The sequence below is a fragment of the Pongo abelii genome, chromosome 7 (assembly GCF_028885655.2).
Source record: "Pongo abelii isolate AG06213 chromosome 7, NHGRI_mPonAbe1-v2.0_pri, whole genome shotgun sequence".
In the NCBI taxonomy this organism is placed as follows: domain Eukaryota; kingdom Metazoa; phylum Chordata; class Mammalia; order Primates; family Hominidae; genus Pongo; species Pongo abelii.
Window position 1 is genome coordinate 157,808,161 of NC_071992.2, and position 19,229 is coordinate 157,827,389.

General features: G+C 60.6%; 1 protein-coding gene across 4 annotated transcripts in view; it reads left to right on the forward strand.

The window, feature by feature from the left end:
- The first annotated feature begins 6,773 nt into the window (after positions 1-6,773).
- The window catches only part of PTP4A3 (protein tyrosine phosphatase 4A3), a 45,810-nt gene continuing 33,354 nt past the window's right edge, over positions 6,774-19,229 (forward strand). For 3 of the 4 annotated variants that reach the window (XM_054518935.2, XM_054518936.2, XM_054518938.2), the window contains exon 1: positions 6,784-6,891. The gene's annotated coding sequence lies outside the window, so the exon portion shown is untranslated. Of the gene's footprint in view, positions 6,892-19,229 lie in introns of all 4 variants that reach the window. The other variant, XM_063726853.1, reaches the window with a different exon arrangement.

The window sequence follows — 19,229 nt, forward strand, 5'->3', positions numbered from 1 at the left end:
GCTCCCTGTGGGGACACCAATCTCCCTTCCTCAGCCTCCCCAACAGGCCTCATCTGCTGAGGACCGGGAGGCACGGGGCCCAGGCACCAGGCCCGTCTCTCGTCCCTTCCCAGAATATCTTCTGCCTCCTCCCCTTCTCATCTTCCCTTTCACCTCCTCCCTCCTTTCTCACTCCCTCTCTCTCTTTCCCTTCCTCCTCCCTCCCTCTCTTTCCCTTCTCCCTCCTCCCCTTCTTCCTTCTGTTCCTCGCTCTCCTCCCCTTCTTCCTTCTGTTCCTCGCTCTCCTCCCCTTCTTCCTTCTGTTCCTCGCTCTCCTCCTCCTGTCCCCTCTTTGCCTTCCTCATCATCTCTCCTCTCTCCTCCTCAGCTCAGGGACCCTTCACTGAATCTGGAAAGAACAGGAGAAACAGCCTCATCACAAATTCTCCAAATTGTTCTTGGATAGAGGGTTGAGAACTTCAATGCCAGAAACGGTGTTGTTTTCCTGGTTTGGCAGGGGTCTCTGAGCCCTGTGGGCCCCTCCAGGGTCTAAGAGGTCCCCAGAAAATGAGGCAGGATGGAAGCCCTCTGTCAATACCCTTGCCCAGAGGTACACGTGAGGGCTTCAGGACAGGAGGCAGGAGTCCCACTCCTGGGCCCCTGGTGGGCCAGGGGTACAGGGGAGAGCGGCATTCCGAACCTGTATGGGTGTGTGAGTTGGGCAGGCCCCGGTGGAAGGCCACTCCCCACTCTCCCTGGAGACCTCCCGTGGGGTCTGCCCCTCTGAAGATACAGGTTTTCCTAAGTCACACTGAGGGGCGGGCTTGCTGAGGCCCAGCTGGGGGTCTTCCTGCAGACCGGCCTGTCACTCCCCACTTGCCAGTGGTCTGGGCTGCAGCTGGGGAGGGCTTCTGCTCTGGGCCTCAGGACCTGGTGTGGGCAACTCACGGAGCGGGCTCTCCCTGCATTTGTGGGGGTGAAAGGACAGGCCCTCCCAGGCTGATCTCTGGGGGAGGGTCCTGACCCCCGGGAGCCCTGGGTGCTGAGGAGGCCTCTCCCAGGGCCATAGTCTCCATGGATGGAAGTAGGGGGTGGTGGCTGGGCCAGCCCCCTGACACCCACCAGCTGCCAGGCCTGCTCTGAGAGTCCCCGATCCCTCCACCACTCTTGAGGCCACACCCAGCTGTGGTGTCCCAAAGCCCTGCTCCTGGGGCGGACAGGGAGCATGGTTCTACTCTCCCCACCAGCCGCTCCAGGCCGGCTCTGCTGGACCCTGCAGTGCAGAGAGGACAGAGCTGGACCCCACCTTGATGGGCCACAGGATGGGGGCACATCAGACACACGAGAGGTCTCCTTTGGCCATGCCATGTGTGCGGGAGCCTCAGTTAAACTGTGAACATGCTCAGCCTCAAAGGACTGAGCGGAGGGCCCTGTGCTTGCAGATCGCATCCTCCTTCACCGGGATTGTGGGGTGAGGAGCAGACCCTGGCTGCGGCTCTGCCTCTTGCCCTGAATGGGGTGCTACAGGGCTGGCATGTGGATGCTTTTTACTGGAGTCTCCCCTGAATCCCAACAGATGAGGAAGCCAGATGCGGACCCGCAGGCAGGACCTGATACGTAATTTCAGGGGCCTGGGGCAAAATGGAAATGCATGCCTCTCATTCAAAAATGTTCAACATCGCCCTACAGCAACAGCAGAGCATTCAACCTGGCTGAGGGCGGTGCCCGTGACCCGTGCCCAGCTCGTACCCAGTGCAGCGGCCCTGCCCCACAGGCCCCACGAGGGGGCGCCCGTGTGGCATGCCTGAGGCCCACATCCCACAAGCCCGCCTGCCCTGACCCTCCCGGCATCCTCAATGCCGCAGCATGGGTGTCCCAGCCTCCTCACTGGCGGGAGCATCTACGGACCTTGGTCCTCCTGGAGCTGGGGGTCACAAGTGCAATGGCAGGTGCAAGATGGGGCTGAGGCCAGCAGGGCTGTGTGTGGTGGGACATCTGGCTACGGTCACCCCTAGGGAGGCCCCGTCATCCCCAGGAGACACCCTAGCTCTTGCCTGGGACCCCAGCACCAGGCCACAGGGTCCCTGCTGACTCCCTGATTCTCCATCCGCCAAGGCGCCCCTCCTGCCTGCTGAGCGCCAGCCCCTTTACTCCAGGAAGAACGCTTGGCCGGCAGTTCCCTGCTCAGATGCAGTGCCTGGGACGTGCCTCCTGGATGCCCCCACTACAGTAGCTGCGGCACTGTCTGGGGGGGCTCCCACTGCAGGTCCCAGTGAGGCTTGGCACAGGTGCTCAATGAAAGTTTGCCAAATGCAGGGGCAGTGGGAGCCAGGAGCGCTTTCAGCTGTCAATGGGCGACACAGCTACAGCATTCAGGCTTAGGGTAGCCCCGCTGCTGCAAAGGTCCCAGCTCAGTGTCCCACCAAGCTCCCACACCCTACCTCATTGGTGGTCTCAGAAGTCCAGGTCAGGCACTGCCCTACCTCCACCCCAGCCCCCAAGGGGCCAGAGCTCAGCCTGTAGTGGCCTTCCCTCATCCTTGCAGGTGGCACCAGCTGCAGGCTCGGGAAGCCGCCCCACCCTGCCCACGCCAAGTCAGGGCAGGCCTGGGTGCCCCACAGAACACAGTGAGGTGGCGCTGGGTGGCTTCTGAGGTCAGATCACATGTGTCTTGCTCTTCTGGGTCACTCCATGTGGGAGAGGGCAGCCCCAGCACTGGGAGGACACCCAAGCATCCCTACAGACGGGCGTCTTGAGGAAGACTCTGAAGCAGCAGCTAATAACCTGCATGGCCTGGCCAGCTGGGACAGTGAGAGGGTTCCGAAGGGGATCCCCCAGTCACAGTCGGGCCCTTGCATGTCTGGAACCCTGGCCATCTGACTGCATCTCATGAGACCCCAGCCAGAACCGCCCAGCCCAGCCACTCAGAACTCCCAACCACAGACGCAGAGAGCGAGCAGGTTTCACAGGTACAACTAATACACAAATGAAAATTTCATCATCACAGTAGCATGGTGGCATTCATGAAACTAGAGGAAGGAGGGAAATGAAAATGACTTTCACAGCTCCTGCACACCCATCTCCTGAGTCCTGGCCTCCCTCAAGCCCTGCTTCCTCTTTGCATCAGGGGCATGGCTGCTTATGCTGGTTCCCTCGATAGCAGAGCCTGAGATAGGGACATTGGCGCAGGTGGTTTATTTGTGATGACCAGGCGAGGGAGCCAACACAGGTGTGTTATTGAGGTCTCAGCTGGTTTCAGGACCTCCTGGGAAGTGTGCCGGACACCTGAGGAAGGTCCTTCTGCAGATGGGAGGCAGGTGTATCCGCCAGAGCCCTGCCACACTGGGGAGGGCTGGCCCTCCTCTGCCCCTCGGGGCTTGGTACACACGGAAGGCAGGCACTGAGGAAGATGGTCCAAGCTTGCTCAGAATGGGCCACTGCCACTGAAATCAGGGCACAGAGGGGATGTGAGGTGGCCCAGAGAGCATCGTTCCCCACACTTACTCTCTTCCTAGATGTATACTCCTGCACCCCGCTTCTGTTTACCTAACTAACCACTAAACAACAAGCTCTTTTTTATTTTGTTTGACCCTCAGGGCTTGAGGAGGATTCAAAAGGACAGTCATAAAAACATCTACTTCTGCGCAGGCAGAAGCAACGCAGCACTTGACAGCCACCGTCTTGTGGGTCTTCCCAAGAGCCGTGTGAGGTTGGAGCTGCTACTATGACATTTATAGACGGGGAAACAGGCAGAGGTGAAAGTGTGCAGCCCAGTGATGGGGGTTCAAGAGCTGCTGCTGGTGCCACTAGCCCACCCATGCCCTCCGTGGCTGGATCTAGGTCCCCCAGCCTGGGCCCCTCCTGTAGGGCCCTGCTGGGCTGGAGGAGGCTTTCCAGAAATCCACTTAGCGCTGACCTCGTCTTTGTCCTCCTTGGAGCTAATCTGCTAATCCTGCCAGCCCCAGTGGGCCTCACCACTGTCTAGATCGTCCTGCATGGTTGGCACCCCTCTCCAACAATCCCCCACCTGCTGGGGGCCTCCTACTGGCCATGCCTCCAGGGCTGGGCAGGTCCAGTGACTGGGGTAGGTGGAGCTGGGATTCTTTCTGTGGAACATACCTCAATCCTGGGGGAGATTCTGGAGTCTGGAATTCAGGAGACTGGGCCTGGCTTCTGACCCCACCTTTTCACAGCTCAGCCATCATCTCTGAGGCCCCATTTTCTCATCTGTAAAACACGATCACTTTGAGCTCTCTTCCGGCTATGAAATCCCAAGATTCTCCCTAAGCCTACTCATGCCCGGCCCGTTCCACTCACAGCAGTTGGACAGCTCTGGCTTCACCATGCCTGGGTTTGAATCTTGATTCTGCTTTCACTTAGCTTCTGCTTCCTAATCTGCAAAATGGGGGTGTCAGGGATTCCTCTGCAGGGCTCAGTGTGGACTTGGTGGGTGGGTGTAAGTCCCTGGCATGTGGTCAGCACTCAGTGAGTGTCTGAGAACTGAAATGAATCCAGCATGGAGGAGTCTCCTCCTTTGCTCCTGACTCCCTGCATGATGGTAAGAGCGTGGGGAGGAAGGAGACTCCAGCCTCTTGGGAGCCCACTCACCCCAGCAAATTTGGGTGGCTGGGATAGAAACCTCTCTGAGATTTTGGGCAGGAGAGGAGGAAAATAGCATGAAACAGGCAGGGGGTGTTGGTGCTGCTCAGGCTAGATGAAGCCAAACATTTATTTATTAATGCTTTTTTTTTTTAATCTTTTTTTGAGACAGGCTCTCGCTCTTTCACTTAGGCTGGGGTGCGGTGGTGCAATCAGGGCTTACTCTAGCCTTGACCTCTTAGGCTCAGGTGATCTTCCCACCTCAACCTCCAAGCTTGGACTATAGGAGCATGCCATCATGACTGCCTAATTTTTTATTTTTTGTAAAGATAGGGTCCCACTATGTTAGCTAGGCTGGTCTTGAACTCCTAGGCTCAAGTGATCCTCCCGCCTCAGCCTCCCAAATTGCTGGGATTATAGTGTGAGTCACTGTGCCTGGCCTGAAGCTAAACATTTAAAAAATAAGAATTAAAATGCAGCCACAGTGAAATGGCAAGGGGCTGCTTTTACAGGTGCTGAACTTCCCGGCAATAGAAGCATTTAATGGGAGGTTCCCTTTTTCCTAGGACCTCAAAGCTGGAGCACCAGGGATGTTGCCTTGACCTTCCCATGTGTGGATTTCTGCTTGAACACACCAAGTACAGGACACCCTGTTTAGTGGCTAAACGTGGAAATTGCACCAGCTTTACTCCCAACTTGCTGGGCAATCTTTGGGAGTTGCTGACCTTCTCTGTGTCTCATCAGCAAAACAGGAAGAACACTAGCTCTCCCACCATGGGCTGTGTGAGGACTAAATGAGCTCATGAGCCCAGATTTGAACCCGGGTCTGCAAGGGTATGTCCTCTGAGCCATCCCCACCCCTGCCCTTAAGGACCAGGGGCCTCTGGACACCATCAGCTTGCCCACCTGTCCAGGATTTGCATGCACCTGCTCTGTGCCAGATGCTGGGCACTGGGGACAAACCAGGTGAGGTGTGGACCATGACCTGTGTTGTCATTGATTGGGGGACTTTCTGGCAGAGTGGAGAGTGCAGTGGGCTGAGAGACACGATGGCCAGTGGAGACTGAGCTCTCAGAGGCGGCGGCAGCTGATGGGGACCATGCAATGCGAAGGACGGAGGCCCTGGGACAGTCTGGGGTGAACTTCCAGACAGAAGGAACAGCAGGTGCAAAGGCCCTTAGCTGGGAAGGAAACTTTGGGTTGGAGGAATAGCTTGCAGGCGCTCTGAGAGAGGCTGGCAGCCAGGTGGCAGGGAGGCAGCCCAGTCAGGTGGTCTTGGGACAGTTTAGGGTCTCTGGCCTTCACCAGTGAGGTGGTGCCTGGAGACTTTTGCAGAGGAAGGCAGCTCTCACTCGCATCTTCCCGGGGTCCCTCTGGCTGCTGAGGGTGGATGGGTGGAAGAGCATCTTTCAGGGAAGTGGAGACAGGGCTGGAGCAGTTGAACATCTGACTGGGCCAAGGGTCCAGGGATTGGCATGGAACAGGGCTGGGTGGGTGAGGCCCCCTGGGAGACCCCAGCTTGCCTCTGTTTCCCCCTGTACTGGGGCCTCCTGCGTGAACCAGCACTGGTTTTTCCACTAACTGGAGCCACAAGCCTCCCTAGGAAGGGCTGACCCATAAGAGGACGTCCTCAAGGTCCCCAAGGGCTAGAGGCTGAGATGCCGCCCTCACCTGGGCGGGTCTCGCAGCCTGGAGGCACGGGGTGTTGCAGCTCGGGCAGGCCCCGTCCACACGCCTCCCTGCTCTTCTGAGCACCACGCGTCCCGTGGGCTCCCTACCCGTCCTGATAACACGGCGGTCCGGGGGCCTCGAAGCCGGTCTGACCCCAAGTACCCGGGCCAGGTGGCTGCTGTCTTGTCGCCCCAGCCCATCCCCTCAGCCAGCCCGCCTGGCGGCACGGGACCCAGCCCCAGTCGACTTAGGAGGAAACTGAGAACTCCAGAAGTTTCGTGAACTCCCTGGCCTCGTCCGCATCCCGCCCTCTGCCTCCTCACTCGGGCTTCAAAACTGCCCCTCCGACGCCCGCCTGCCCCAGGCCGACCTGGCCCAGGCGCCCGGCAGGCACAAGAGACAAGGTCAGCCCCCGAGGCCACCCGCGCGGCCGCAGCCGCCTCCTCCCAGCCCAGGGGCGGCCTCGGGGGCGGCGGGCGCGCGGCCGCGGCGTGGGGAGCGCTCCCATTGGGCCGTGCCCCCACGTGACCCAGCGGGTCCGGCGCGCGCCCTAAGCCGGTGGAGCCGCGGCCGCGCCTGTGCGCGAGGGCGCGCGCGTCCCGAGTCCTCTACCCGTCGTGCCGGCGCCGTCCGGACCGCCAGGTCAGTCTCCTCCGCGCCCGCTCGGGGCGGGGGCGCGCGGCGCTTTGTGGAGGCGCGTGGGGGGCCGTCCGCGCGCGAGTCCGCCGCCCGCTCCGGGCACGGCTTCGGGGCCGCGCAGCCGGGAGGGCCACCGCCTTCCCCCTGCCCGCGCGTCCCGGGACTCTTGCGCCTGGCGGCCGATCCGGCGGGAACGTGGGCCTGGAGGCTGCCACGTGCCGGGGCCGAGCCTCAGGAGTCCGCTGTTTCCCCAGGCGAGCCACAGGACACCCCTGGCTGGAAGGGGGTGACCCGCTCCCGTTTCTGGGTGCGCGGGAGACCTCCTACCCTGAGTTCATCCTGCCCAGGGTCCCGCCCAGGATCTGGCTCTGCCCCCATTCACGGCTCAGTGTCCTCAGCCACACAGTTTGGGGAGCTGGAACCCCACAGCCTTCCGTGCCTCCAGGGCAGGTCGTAGATGTCAGTGGAGGTCACGGGGAAGCAGAGCGTCAGGCCTCAGGCCGGGTGGAGTCCGCCTCAGACCATCCCAGTGTTGGGACTCGGGTGGCGCCTCAGCCCTCCAAGCACAGCCCGGTAGAATCAGGTCAGCAGGCTTGATCCACGTGCCTCAGGGATTAAACCGGTGACTCCTGACACGCCCCTGGGCAGCTGGTGGCCCAGGGGTGGGGTGGTGGCATGCTTAGCTCCAAGTGGGCAGAGCAGTTTCACCCTGCCGGTTCCCGGAGGGAAGCCCTTTATGAGGGAGGCTTCCCTGGCCCTCTCTGATAGCGGCTCCAAGGGCAGCGTGAGGTCCAGGCTAGCTGGTCACAGTGTGTGCCCGGGCACCCTCAGCCAAGGCAGAAAGGCACGTGTTGCACCCCCTCTCTCTGCCTAAGGGTTCTGGGGTGTGCCCCGCACACGATGGTGGGTATTGGGCATCCAGCTAGTCTGCGGACCCTGGAGGCCCTGCTCCCAGGATAGAGCAGTGTCCTCGGCTGCAGACCAGAGGAGGTCACTGAACACAGGGTGCCTGTGGCCTTGTACAGACAGAAGCCACCTGGCAGCCCTGTGCAGAGCCGTGCTTCACTGAGTTCCTGCAGTCCTCCCAAGAAGTTCATTAACCCCATTTCTCAGATGAGGAGACTGAGGCCCAGAAAGGCGGAGTTGGTGCAGCCCCTAAGCCTGCAGGGCTAGGCAGAGCCTTGTTGTTCCCATCTGCAAAGGGGGCGTTGGAGCTGCTGTAAATGGGGGGCCCCAAGCCTGTCACCTGAGTGGAATTAGGCATTGGGGCTCTCCCCATCACCACGCCGGCCCCCCTCACTGTGGTTACTAAGGAGGAGAAGCTGTCCTGTGTAGGAATTCCTGGGCTGTTTCCAAATAGCCCTGCTAGGGAGCTGGTCACCCCTCAACACCCCCAACGTGCTCGCCAAGCACTTACTCTGTGCCAGGCCCAATGCTGGACCTGGAGATGGGGTATGGCTGGCTGGCTGAGCGGGGCAGGTTGCGGACAGGCCCCCGCAGGCAGTTGGCGTGATGGGAGAAAATGCAGGCGGGGATGAGATGCAGCCTCCAGGTGGTTTCCTCAGCTGCCTGCTCCTCTCTGCCTTTGCCCTCCTCCCGGAAGCCTGCGCTGACCACTGGAGTAAGGCTGGGGGCCTCAGCTGGTCCCCTCTCTGTCCCAAGTACCAGCCCAGGACATGGTGAGGGTGGCTGGCTGATGCAGTCAGGCACTGGATATGGGAGGCAGGAGGAAGGCTGGGAGGGTGGGCATCTTTCTCAGACAAGTGGGCAGTTTGGATGGTGAGGAGGTCTTGGAGTCACCATGGGTGGCTGGGCTCAAAGATGACATGAGGGCATGCTTAACAGATGCTTAACCAAATCCTGAATTGGCATTGGCCAATTTCTGTGGTGTAACTACTCCCAAACTACACAGACGTGACTTTACTGGCTGAGGACATGGGCAGAGGTGCACACAGTCAGCCTGAGGGGGGCATAAGCTGGTGTGAGCCCTCCCGCTCACCGCCAGGGTGGGCAGAGTGTCCGCTGGTGCCTGATGCCTATGCACGTGACCTCCTTAGGGACTTACATCCAGATGGCGGTGATACAGCTTGGGGAGGCCTCTCCCTGGTTGGCAGGTCCTGGCGAAAGGGTGAGTTAAGTGGAAAGGGTACCAGGCTGGTGTCCAGGTGGCATTTGGCCAGAGGGGCTGAGCTGGGAGCTCCTGGGCCTGGGGCTGGCAGACAGTAGTGATTTTTCGCCCCCCAAGACCTTGGGCTTGCCTTGTTCCATGAAGGTCCCAAAACTGACCAAAGGCTGTAGCCAGATGGTCACTGTCCCAGACCACCCCAGGGCGCTTTCTCACCTCGAGAGCACCACTTCTCCCCACCTCCACCCTGGCTACCCTTGCTGTCACCTACTCCCTCTGGTCCCTGGCACCCCTCCCTGCCCGCAGTGGCGTTTCCTAGCAAGTGCAGCAGCCCGAGGCTGGGCTAGAGGCAGGAGGGCCTGGGAGGCTGGGCTAGAGGCAGGAGGGCCTGGGAGGCTGGGCTAGAGGCAGGAGGGCCTGGGAGGCTGGGCTAGAGGCAGGAGGGCCTGGGAGGCTGGGCTAGAGGCAGGAGGGCCTGGGAGGCTGGGCTAGAGGCAGGAGGGCCTGGCTTCCCAGTGTCTTGCTGGATACTTGGCTTCTTGCCCCTCCGTTTCCACACCTGTAAAATGGGAGCAATGACAGGTCTTCCTGGCAGGACAGTGGTGAGGCTTGGTCACACGGGTGGACATGTGTGAGGTAAAAAAAGACTTCCCATCCCTCCTTCTGACCTGGACCGGCTCGCAGGACCCATAGGCAGGGACCTGGGCAAGGTCTGAGGGCCGATGAGCCCTGCCCTCTCTGCACAGTTCAGAGTTGGGTGGGAGTGGCCGTGGGCCGCAGGTGGAGGTTCAGAGTTGGGTGGGAGTGGCCGTGGGCCGCAGGAGGAGGTATTGCACTTCGCACAGTTACGTGGTCGGGTTGGCATCGCCGCTGCCTGACTTCGGCGCCCCGCGAGTGGGGTGTGTGCGGTTGGGGGCGGCCCAGGGTGTGCCCCACGCCTGCCAATCGGGTAGGCCAGCCTCCCTGGAGCGTGGGGGGGCCTCCCCGAGGTGGGACGGGGACAGGGATGGGTGCTTCCTTCCACCCAGGAGCCTGAGCAGAGGGTGGAGGGTCCTGGCAGCCACCTACGGCAGCTGAGAGCTGCACTCTTTAGCCGAGCGGGATCAGGGCTACGTGGACACAGCCCATGCCAGTGTGGGTGGGGCATGAGCTGTGGGTTCCGATGGCCCAGGAGGTGTTCACCTGGCAGAGAGGGTGCACGTGTGTCCCCTCCTCGGGGCGCCTCAGGTCAGGACCCTGAGAACCTCACTTATCCTTTGAGCTGCGCCAAGGCTGTTGTACAAAAGACAGTTCAGAAAATAAGGACAGGCTGTTCCTCCCAGCTGAGGGTGTGGCCCTAAGGACCCCTAGGTGGGGCATTGCTTCCCGCCAGGCACGTGTCACTCAGTCTTGGGCTGCTTTAGTGGCAGCCTCCTGGTTTGGAAGCGGAACTGAGGGTCAGGGATGAGCACATGGCTCAGGGCTCAGCTGGGGTCCTGAGAGTGGGCCCTCAGGTTTACCTTCCTCCTGGAGGGGAACTGGGGGCCATCGCCCAGTGCACACCCACTTCCCCTTAGGTGCGTGGGCCACCCTCCCTCCTGCAGCCCCCGTTCATCTACCCGGGGGGTATGTCCCCCGGCTCCTCTCCTGGCGTCTTCCCGGGATGTAGGGGTGCTCCCATGCCCCCCCGGCTCCTCTCCTGATGTCTCCCCAGATGTAGGGGTGCCCTCATGTCAGGGCTCATGCTTCTAGAAGGAATGGAAATGCAGCACAGTCATTGCTGTTGCCTGCCAAGGGCCACCCTGGCTGGGGACAGATGGGGCTGCCTCCCCTCTCCCACCCTGTCCTGGCCACCTGCCCCGGCCAACCCTGCCACTGGCTCAGAGGAAGCAGGCCTAACCCGATGTGTAACCCCCACCCCTGCCATGACGGTAACCCCGTGCCGTGTGAAGGTGGGGCTCCTTGGCAGTGCCTGGTGATCGCAGTACAGCCAGAACTGGCCCCATTATCTGGGCTGTGGGTGCCATTGGTCAGGACCATGATGGACTCATACGTAGCACTTGATGCCTTTTAACTCGCTTCATCCTAGAGGATTGAGACCTCTGGGGTAAGTGTTCATATTACCGTCCTGCCCTAGAGCCAGGGAAGGACCCTAGGGGAGAAGGGACGTGCCAGGGTCACTGCTGGGAGGAGAGCAGGAATTTGAACGCTGGCCATGCCTCCTTTTTGGGGAAAGGTCAGTAAATGGCCAGGGGAGGGTTCTGGTCATTTGGGTGGTGGTGCCAGTGGGGCGAGCAGCTCCAGGGCATCAGCTGGTATGGAATCTGGCCCCAGGCAGCCCGTCCAGCATTCCTCTCTCACCGAGCCTGCAGCCCTGGAGCACCTACTGTGTGTGCCTGCTCTGGCTCACTGGGAACAGGACAGTCCCAAGCCCTGCCCCGAGGAGCTGGCACCAAGTGGAGCAGCTGCACCACAGGTACACGGGGGACAAAGGGCACCTGCTGATGATTTGGCCTGGAAGAGATGAGGTGGGGATGGGGGCTACAGGGTGGGGAGAAGGCGGCCTTGGGAAGGGCTAGCTTGGCCATGCCAGCTTGGTCATGTCACCTTCTGAGCCTCAGTGTACCCTTCTCACGTGGGACAAGACCACGCATAACCTGATGGGCTGCGTGTGTGGAGTCGACAAGCTGACGTGCGGGTCCTGAGTGCACTGAGTCTGCTGGGGTTCCAGATACAGTGGATGAACGATCCAGGGAAGGAAACAGCCCGGGCTGTGCTCTCTGGGACCTGCCCTTGAGCCAGGTACTCCTGTGGGAGGGTGGCCGGGCTGGCTGGGGACCCAGAGCCCACAGCCTCTCCTCCCTTGCTGTTTTCCCGGCCAGGGAGGAAGCCAGGCTGGAAGGCCCCAGAGGGCTCAGGGGGATGAATGCAGGTTGATCTGTGTTGACTGTGGCTCTAGCCGCCTCCTCAGGGCCAGAGCGGCTCCTGGAGCAGGAGTGAGAGCTGTGTTACAGGCAGGGAAGCCGGGGCTCGGGGAAGGTGGTTGCCAGGGTGTGCAGGGCTGTGCCGACCCCATCCTGGTGGGTCCCTGTGACAACAGGACAGGCCGTCTGCCCATTGTACAATGAGAGGCTGATGCTCTGTCACTTCATGAGGTCACACAGGCTCCAGGCAGTGGGGGCTCTCTGAAGGAGGTCCCAGTGACCCGAATGGAGCCCCCTGGGTGGGCTGGAACTTCTTCCTGTAAGGCCTGTCCTGGATTGGGGTTGGGTGGGAGAGGGCAGGAGTCCTGCTGGGAAGGGCCTCTGCCATGCCCAGCTCCTACCACAAGTACAGAACAACGACAGCTCTGCCACCTGGCTGCCCCACGCTGGCACATGCTCCCCGCTGGCCTCAGCTGGGAGTCCAGTGAGTCAGGAGGTGAAGGTGGGGTGCACGTCCCCTGCAGACCCTCACAAGGCAGGTGGTGGGCGAGTAATTGGGCATGAGAACCCTGCCTTGGGGCCTGAGTGCCTCAGTGGCTGTGGAGCCTGGTTTCGACCTCTTTGGGACCAGTGTTCTTGTCTATAAAAGGCAGTGATCTTTCTGGATAGTTCAGGGAGATTCTGTTGTCCTTGCCCATCAGAGCTGGAAGGGAGTTGAACAAAATGTTTTGCAGAAATTGGATCGGAGTTGGGCATTGCTCCTCTTGCTGCCCCTGGTTCTGAGGGCTTGGCGCCACTAGCCCGCTGTCTGTCCAGGGTTGGTCCGGCTCCTGCCTTTATTATGTGTGAGCCTTGCTGTGTGTGGCTCAGTCCTGGACGGGCCGAGACCCGGATGCAGGACCCTGGACAGTCAGCGCAGGCGGAGCAGGGAGGGAGGCATCTGCCTGAGGCCTGCTTGGAGGTGCCCAGGCTGGAGCCCTTGGCCCTGGAAGATGTGGTCAGGTCCCAGTGGTGTTGGGATGGCTGAGAAGAGGGCCCCTGTGCCCTCCGCCCGGGGCTTGGCCTAGCCAGTGCTCAGGGCTTATTTGCTGGATGAGAGGTGGAGTGGGCCAGTGGGGCCCAGGTCTCCTGCTAGGTGACCCTCAGAGGTGGGCATAACATCCCTTGGAGTCTCTGCTCTGCACTTGCAAATAAGAGGCTGGACCATTTGAGTGGTTATAAGTTGGGGAAGCACTCCCTGATTGCTTGGTTGTGTTTGAGGCACAGCCCCCAACTCCCAGAGATTCCAACACTCCTGCAGGAGCTACCATTACTGATGTGGGCAGAAGGGCATCTGGGAACCCCCCAGACTCAGCATACTAGGGTTCAAGTCCCTGACTTCCATCCTGGGGCATGGAGTGGCAGGAGCCAGGGAATGTTCTAGAGCGAGGTGGTGAGGTGGAGCAGGGCCTGCAGGGATCAGATTTCCCAAGGGTGGGGTCCTGGAAATGGGGCATCAAGAGGAAGCCTCTAACCCTGTGAGTTGGAGGGTCTCGGGTCCATGGCTGAGGGTGGATGTGCTAGAACCGGACTCTGGAAGCTGAAGACCCCCAGATGAGGGTGCTCAGGGCCTGGCTGGGGAGACTCTTGCCTTGTTCTCCCCAGTGTCCGGGCCTGGGCTGACCAGGGGACACTTCAGTTGATGACATCATTGTCCAGGAGGCTTTTCTCTTGGACCTCAGTTTCCCCTTCTGCAGGATGGGCTGGACCCACTCTGTCTAGCTCTACCACCCCCCAGTCCCTCTGGGGAGCTGCAGGAGCCTGTTCCCACGGCCTCGTCCTCACCCGCCACGGAGATCTCGAAGCCAGGCCTGGCCCAGCTAGAGGAGGTGACGGGTGGCCCTGCCCTGTCCCTGTCCCCATCTCGGTCCCCTTCCCACGGGACCGGTGCTCCCGGCTGCTCTCCTGGCCCTGGGTCCCTCCTGTGACTCAGGCTTCCTGGAAGAGGCTCGGGAGGGCTCGGAGGATTCCCCGCCACCCCACCCAGGGTTTTTGCCTGCCTGCCTCAGGTCCCCGTCACCACCCCTGCTGCGGCACACGGTGTACTTTACCTGCTCGTCCACTCCACCCTTGCCCCTAGAGTGGGTGCCTCTTACTCCTGGCACCCCCACTCTGGCATCTTCTACTGATGCCTGGAACGCTGGCCCCCTCCTCTGGCTCGCCGGCCCCCTCCTCTGGCTCGCCTGGTCCTGGGGCCCCTGCCAAGGCAAACATCTTCTCCTTTAATCTCCCCGTCCTGGGTCAGCCGCAGAGGCCCTTCCTCCCGGGCTTTGCTTCCCTCTGGCCAGCTGCCCAGAGGCCCATCTGCTGGGAATTGCCGTGTGGAGCTCAGGGGGTCCCTGGGGGTGCCCGGGGCTCCCGGCTGCCCCTCCCCTTGGTGGCCTCCCTGTCCCCTCCGCATGGCCCTAGGGAGCTACAAGGCCTGGCCCTGGCTCTGCTGACTCTCCCTGCTCCTGCCCTTTCTGGGCCTCGATTTTTGTGTCTGGAGAATGGGGAACCTGGGGGAGACCCCGGCCCCCACAGCAGATGGGTGGGGATCAGGACAAAGGCCCGGCAGCTGAGCCCCAGCCACCTGAGCCAGGCTGCTTGCTTCTGAGTCGGTGACTGCCATGGATGGACCGGGTCCTGGTGGCATGCCCGTTACTCTCTTCCAGGCCTGTGACCTAGGAGAGGGCTGTCCATGGGTGCCTCAGTTTCCCTACCTGCCAGGTTGTGTTCTTGGGGCAGGCTGGGGACATGCAATGGCAGCACTGCGGGACCCATAAGGCGCTTACATGGGGGAGAGGCGACATTTGAACAACGCTTCAAACATATAGTTATTGTTTTATCTTTTTTGAGATGGAGTCTCGCCCTATAGTCCAGGCTGGAATACAGTGGCACGATCTCAGCTCACTGCAAATCTCCGCCTCCCAGGCACAAGCGATTCTCCTGACTCAGCCTCCTGAGTAGCTGGGACCACAGGCATGTGCCACTATGCCCAGCTATTTTTTGTAGAGATGGCATTTCACCATGTTGGCCAGGCTGCTTCTCCTGGACTCAAGTGATCCTCCTGCCCCAGCCTCCCAAAGTGCTGGGATTACAGTGTGAGCCACTGCGCCCGGCCCGCCTCTGCACCCGGCCCACCTCTGCGCCTGGCCCAAACATGTGGTTATTGTTTTAGTCACACATTTGGTGATGTTCATTATAAAAATTCAAACAGCCTGGGAAATACATGGCTGCAGTAGCTCTGGGCTTCTGCTTCATTTCACAAGAAGCAGGCCGGCTTCGGGTGCTGTTCTGCAGTGTCACTTGAAATTTCCCTGGGTGTTGACTGGGGTCCTCTCCTGATGGCACCCTTGGACCCTGGTCTCTGGGTCTGGTCGGATGCTTGTTTATTAACCAGCCATCCCCCCTGCCCCATGATGGGCTCTCCTAAGTGAGGCCATGGACAGCCAGGATGTGCGTCTCAGCACTGAGGTGAGTCTTTCTTGGCCCACTGGCAGAACCCTGGGTCAGATGGGAGGGTTGTTGGTGCCCGGCTATGTGTCTGCCAGCCCCTTCATCCCTATCCTGGCTGCTGTGTAGCTCCTGCCTCCCCATAACTCTTGGGGGGCTGCCCGGACCCACACTGGCCCCGTGGGGATGGCAGTAGGCAGAGAGGGGCGGTCCTGAACCCAGAGACATCCCATGGGTGAGTAGGACTTGTAGGAGATGGCAGTTCCCTTCCTGGAGCATGTGTCCCCAAGACTTAAGAGGTCATGGTGGGGCGGGAAGCAGGTAGTCAGGGTGGGCTTTTGGGAGGAGATGGCATCACAGTACGGAGGGAGTCATGCATGAGGCACCAGGAAGGGGCAAGCCGGGTGAGGACAGGCTCCCCCTGGGGACCCAGGACCTGATGGAACAGCATCACTCTTGATGGCACCGTTGCAAGCCTCTTCTGGGCCAGCAGCCGGAGCTCACCCAGGGCACATCCTTAAACCTCAGGGTCCCCTGGTGGCAGCTGCCATGGTCGTCCTGTTTCCCAGGGAGGGAAGCTGGTGTCTGAGGCTGGCACTCTGCTAGGTAGCACAGTTGGGGAGTGGCAGTGCTAGGACAGAAGACAGACGAGCTGGCACCTGCACATCTGCACGTCCTGTCGTTCTGGTGACCTCTAGCCAGCCAGCTCATCTGCTCCTTTGCAGATGAGGCCAGAGAGACGGGAGTCTCCGGTGTGGAGGGGAGGGCACTGGGTTTGATGGGCTGGCCCTGGGGTAACTTGCCTGCCTGTGCTTCAGTGTCCCCCTCTGTAAACAGGGTGTGATGTCACCCCGGCCATGTCGGAGGCTCCGAGAGGGCAGCGGGTCCATCTCAGCAGATGCTCTGCTGACAGATGCTGCTGGCTGGCCCCTGCTCCCACCCTCCCCTCCTTTGGTGGCCTCCCCGGGCCGGGCTGTTCCCACGGCTGCCCAGCCACAGGAAGCCATCTGGAGGCCTTGTTTACCCCTCCCCCTGGCCTCCCTGGCAGGAAGTCACCGGAAGGGCCGTCCCGAGGGGCCCCGAGCCTGTGAGGACAGCCATCGGCTCAGAGGTCTGTGCCGTGGAGACCCAGGATAGCGTGCGGGGGCAGGGAGCTCAGAGAACAGCAGGTGGAGCGGGGCTCCGGGGCACTGGGGCATGTGGGCTGGAGCGTGGACCGAACCATTTACCGACCACATCCATCTGTCCGTCCACACAGTCACCTACCCCTCCCCCGCTACGGCCCCAGCAGGGCCCAGTCCCATGAAGCTCACAGTCTCGAGGCACGGACGAGGCCACTCCAGCTTCAGCCCAGGGTGGCCCCGTGATGTCAGGGCCATTCCTCCAGCTCCCGGGATCCCACACCTCCCCTGATATCACACAAGCCACCCTGGGTCAGGGCTGGAGAAGAAGACCTGGGCAGCAGCTGAGGTGTCCAGGAGAAGGGAGTTGGGGAGAGGGGTGCCAGCAGAGGGTGCAGCCTCTGGAAACACTGGAGGCCGCCCTGGGTGATGGGTCTGAGGCTGCAAGGTGTGGCTGGGGAAGGTGAAGGGAGAGGTCGGCAGGCGCAGCTGGCGGGGGCTGAAGGCATGGATGGGACCAGTCGGGGTGCTTGTGGCCCTGCAGAACCCCTCTCTCCACCACCTCCTCCAGCCCTCTGGCGCCCTGCTCAGGGCTCCCCCAGATAACCCTGTAGGTCTGGACCCTCCTGGAGTGGGCTCAGGGGCCTGGGTTTCCACTCCACAGGATGGGTCCAGCTGCCCTGGCATTTGTGGCAGCCCCAGTGCCCACTGACAGGCCTGAGTGTAGCTGGCTAGCCCAGGGCCTTTCCCACGGACACTGATAGCAGGGACTGCCTGGCCCTAGGGGGATCTTTGACCTCCGTGGGGCCTTGTGCCCTGTGTTCTTGGCGGCCTCGTGCCTGTCCCGGCCTCCTGCCTTCAGGAGTCAGGTGGGGTGGGGCAGGCAGCCCTGCCCCCGCCCACATGGGGAGGCTGAGGATTGGCCCTTCCACCTCTGGCTACCCCTCTTCCCCTCCTCCATACCTCCTGCTCCCCTTTTTCCTCACTTTCCCCCCACCCCTCCCCCCTCCTGCTGCCGCTTTCTCATCCCTTTAGAAGGTGCCTACTCATGATCTTCTTGGGTAAAGCCCTCCCTGAGAGTGTGTTGGGGTTTCGGGCCTGGCAAGCATCCCTAGCCTCCCCTGAAGAGGAAGTGAGCGTGAGAACTGGGGCTTTGGCGGATCCAGGTGCCTGCGGGCAGCCCAGGGGCTTGTTTGTTGGGGGCCTGGCCAGCGGGCCGGTCCAGAGAAGGAATAGATGTCTCAGGAGGGTCCCTGGCTGGTCCCAAGCACCTCCTGTGTGCAGCAGGGCCACTGTTCTTCCGTCCAGCCTCCCAGCAGCCCTGGGGTGTGGGTGCCTCTGATTCGGAGGGAATGACAGGACTTAGGGTTAGCCACCTCCCTAGGTCAGACAGGCAGAGAGCCCTGCGCCAACCCCAGGATGAGCCCCGTCAGCCTCTCCTTCCTGACTCATTCGAGATAGTAAGTGAAAGAGCGCATGCAACCAGCACGCAGCCCCAGAGGAAAGGCTGCAGCGGCCTCGCGCGGGGCCAAGGAGGCTGGGCACTGTGTGTGTGGTGGCACTGCCCTCCCTGGTGTTGCCGATGCTGCTGAGATTGGAGAATGTTGTGGCATTCTGGGGGAGGCTCTGGTCTGAGAGTCCTGAGCCTGGGGAGACGGCCTGGCTGGGCCCAGGCTGGCCACAGGGGCACCCCAGACTTTTTTCCTGGGCATGGTGTAGAGTAAGTCCTCACATCACATCATCCATAAGTTATTGGAAGCTGCAACTTCAAGCAAAATGATGCCAGTTTTAAGTGAAAATTGGTTTAAGGAAACTAGTGTTCCCATAAGTTGATAGATACAGATAAGAGTTAAGTTCCTGCCAAGTATTTCTGGTCACAAATACATCACCAGGCTTCCAATGAAGACCCCAAACACTTCTAATATTAAACACTGAAGTAAATGTGAGCTACACATACATGTAAGAAGAGTGAATTAAACAGGGAAGAGAATTGCTTCCCCAGCTTTCCATGGGTCAGTGAGTGGCAGCGGAACACACATCTCACAGTGACCGTGGTCGGGAGCTCCTCCTGCCACCACGCACTTCAAAATCAAACAATCACAAACGTGGCGGCTTCCTGTATTGCCATGTATTCGTCTGACTATGTCTATTTGACAAATTTTTATTTTGCAGTAATTTTTATTCATTTATTCATTCATTTTCCAACCCACTAATTCCAGTTCAGGGTCACGAGTGGCTGAGCCTGTCTCAGCAGCTCCGGGCACAAGGTGGGATCCGACTCTGCTCAGGACACCATCCCCTCGCGGGGCACACTCACATGCACAGCCACACCCACTCAGCCAGGGCCACGGCGACACGCCTGTTCACCGGATGTGCACAGCGTTGGGTATGGGGGAGCTGGAGGACAGGGAGAAAACCCACAAAAGGCGGGGCATGGTGGCTCACGCTTGTAATCCCAGCACTTTGGGAGGCCGAGGCGGGCGGATCACGAGGTCAGGAGATCGAGACCACGGTGAAACCCCGTCTCTACTAAAAACACACACACAAAACTAGCTGGGCATGGTGGCGGGCGCCTGTAGTCCCAGCTACTCAGAGAGGCTGAGGCAGGAGAATGGCGTGAACCCGGGAGGCGGAGCTTGCAGTGAGCTGAGATCGCGCCACTGCCCTCCAGCCTGGGTGACAGAGCGAGATTCTGTCTCAAAAAAAAAGAAAAAAAAA